Genomic DNA, 3,800 nt, shown 5'->3' with positions numbered 1-3,800 from the left:
ACAAATCAGATCTGAAAATAAAAGTGAAAAAACAAATACATAAGATGTATGTTGTTTGTATTAATTCATGTTGTTATGTATATGTGATGCATGAACATTAAATATAATGACTTAAACATGAATTTAATCTGATTACATGTGATTAATTACAAAAACTCAGATCTGAAAATATGTTTTAAGAACTGAAAGATTGTAATTAATATGTAATTAAAAAGAAATATGCAATGATCAAAACTTTCATAAGTCTAAACTTAATTGAGAATTAAGTGTTATGAAATAGAATTGTAACTCAATTAATTGACATTGCATAATTCTTTGGGCATATGGGTTAGCTTGAATCAAGTTCCTAGGATTGGGTTAGACCTAAGGTTAGAATCATACATGGACAAATAGAATTAATTGATCAAATCTAATTAAGTAGTAACTAGATTAGGTCAAGAAAATTCTAGATCAATTTACAATAGTTGTAGATGGATCAAGTCCATGTCTTTGATTAGACCAAGATGGAACTTGATTTAGGCTCAGAGGTGTAGCCCGAGTCATTTGAGTAATCAAATCGAAATTGATTAACCAGTCGGTGTCTAAGGTAAGTTTGGCAGTTTTGACCGGTGGTTTTTAATTGGGAGCTACTCGCACTGATTCGTCTTTGCCGAGTTAATGGCATATCCCTTCCACCGATCTCACTTACCTGGCCGACATGGTCAATCACATTTTGATTGGATCACTTAATGATTCGAGTTAGCCCATGCCTATAAGGAAAATCAGTTTGACTGATTTAGGTGTCTCCTTAACCGGTTTGAGTCTAATCTGATTTGGTGAAGTCAGTGGGAGAAATTAGACTAACCGGATCTTCTCATCTATCCTAATTATGAAATCCTCTAAAATTATTAGGTCCTTAAAATGAAATGGTTATGGAGATAACTAGGTCATAGCCTCCCATTAAGTTGGGTGATAATGGGTCCAATGTTTTGATAATTATTGGAGGCGCGACACGCCTGGTACTTATCAAGCATTGGAATTGTCATTCAATATATGATGAGTTAAGTGTACCTTCAATAGGCGGTCAGGTGAGCCGAGCCACACTCGGGCTTGGTCGTCTATTAGTTGATTAGACTTAACCCTATCATTTAATGGTTGGACCTGACTAGGATATTCGGTGGAGGCGCCACACGCCTGCCGAAGAACCTAGGGCAAAATTATCACTAGAAGTTGCTTGGTGAAGCAACTGGTTTAGAACCTACCAATAGGTGCATATGGGTTAGCCGAGCCACACTCGGGCCTATATGCGATCTATTGGGTTCTAGTGCCCACTAAAGAATTAGGAGTAATTTTTCGAATTGGAGGTAGAGGCTACCAATTTGTATAAAATAGTGGGAGTATCTTTAGACTAAAGTCCAAGTCTACTGTGTTTAGTCAATTCATATACTAATAGCCAAATTTTCTTTTATGTAGAAATGGCCACAAGTTTGTCACTTCGCTCATTATTGGATAATGACAAGTTGACTAGTCCCAACTTCAATAATTGGTATAGAAAGCTGAAAACTCAGCATAGTCAGACCAAAAGGATTAAGGATGACCAAAGTCAGGCAGAATGCTTCTATTGTAAGAAGCAGGGGCATTGGAAGAGGAATTGTCCTCAGTACCTTACCTCACTTGACCCGAACAGGCTAAGCAAGAGAAAAGGGCAATCAGTTGCTGATCAAGGTATTTATATGATAACACCTTGTAATTTCTCTATATGTGATAATTCAACCTGGGTATTAGATACTGGAAGTCCGTTTAATATATGCAATTCATTGCAAGGACTTCAGGTCAATGAGAGATTTGAAAACAGCGAGAGATTCCTGAATGTTGGAGATGGAAGATCTGTTCCAGTTCTAGCTTTAGGAAATCTCAAACTTGTTTTCAATTCTCATGTAGTTGTCTTGAGTGATTGTCACTATTGTCCTGCATTCTTATTGAATGTAATTTCCGTAGGCCTTTTGGCCATGAACGGTTATGAAATTTCAATAAAGAAATATTCTTGTGATATCATTATGAATGGTGTTACTGTAATGAATGGACAATTGAGCAATGGCATCTACTTGTTATCACAACCTGTTAATGTAATGTACACGTCAAGTAAGCGTCCTAGAATAGATAATGTCACGGATGTCTACCTTTGGCATCATAGGCTAGGTCATATTAACAAGAACAGGATGAACAGGTTAAGTAAAGAGGGAATCCTCAATGTTAATGATTGTGAATCATTGACAACCTGTGAGTCATGTCTTCTTGGTAAGATGACCAAATCACCTTTTACCGGAAAAGGTGAACGAGCCAGTGATTTATTGACCCTTGTACATTCTGATGTATGTGGGCCAATAAGCACAGATGCTAGAGGTGGGTATTCATATTTCATTACGTTTACAGACGACCTTTCTAGGTATGGTTATGTCTATTTAATGAGACATAAATCTGAAGCATTTGAAATGTTCAAATTGTATCGTAATGAAGTAGAAAAACAAACTGGAAAGAGTATTAAAACTCTTCGATCAGATCGAGGAGGCGAATACCTTTCCAATGAGTTTTTGACATATTTAGGAGAGAATGGGATTCTCTCCCAATGGACTCCTCCTGGTACACCACAGTATAACGGTGTATCAGAAAGAAGAAATCGAACTCTGTTAGACATGGTTCGATCCATGATGGGGTTTGCAAGTCTGCCCATATCCTTTTGGGGATATGCACTTGAGTCAGCCTGCTACATTCTAAATAAGGTTCCAAGTAAGTCTGTAAATAAAACACCACATGAGATGTGGACTGGACGTAAGCCAATGCTGTCTCACCTTAGGGTTTGGGGGTGTCCAGCATATGTCAAACGTTTGAAGACAGACAAACTTGAACCCAAGTCTGACAAATGTTTCTTTGTTGGTTATCCTAAAGAAACTAAAGGATATTACTTCTACTTTGCTGAAGAACAAAAGTTATTCGTAAGCAATAGAGCTGTTTTCTTAGAGAAAGAATTCCTTAGTGAAGGAACTAAAAGCTCTAATGTTGAGCTTAGGAAAGTTCAACATGTAGAAGATCCGACACCATCTACTGAACTAGTTGAGTCAGATTTGATTAGATCAGATCCAGAACCCATCTTAGATGCACCATTAAGGCGATCAGGTAGAGTACCACGTCAGCCGGACAGATACTACGGTTTCTTGGTCCAGGACGGGGATCCTGTCGAACTTGATGAAAACAATGAGGATCCGATCACCTATATGGATGCTATGCAGAGGCATGACTCTGATGCATGGCTTGGAGCCATGCAATCCGAAATGGAATCCATGAAGGTCAATGATGTATGGACATTAGTTGACCCACCCGAAGGGATTAAACCCATAGGGTGTAAGTGGATTTTCAAAAGAAAACGGGGCGCAGACGGAAAAGTAGAGACCTATAAAGCCCGTCTGGTTGCCAAGGGATATCGTCAACGTTATGGTATTGACTATGACGAGACGTTTTCTCCTGTGGCAATGCTCAAATCCATTCGGATTATGCTTGCGATAGCAGCACACTTAGATTATGAAATCTGGCAGATGGATGTTAAAACCGCTTTTCTAAATGGAGATTTAGAAGAAGAGGTGTATATGATGCAACCTGAAGGTTTTATATCTGCAGATGAGTCTAAGGTGTGCAAGCTTCAAAAATCCATTTATGGATTAAAGCAAGCTTCACGGAGTTGGAACATACGATTTGATAAGGTGATCAAATCATATGGCTTCATTAAGAATGAAGAGGAACCTTGCATTTATAAATGGGCAAATGGT

This window comes from Phoenix dactylifera, unplaced genomic scaffold (assembly GCF_009389715.1).
Source record: "Phoenix dactylifera cultivar Barhee BC4 unplaced genomic scaffold, palm_55x_up_171113_PBpolish2nd_filt_p 000741F, whole genome shotgun sequence".
NCBI classification, from domain to species: domain Eukaryota; kingdom Viridiplantae; phylum Streptophyta; class Magnoliopsida; order Arecales; family Arecaceae; genus Phoenix; species Phoenix dactylifera.
Note: the sequence above shows the minus strand (reverse complement) of the source record.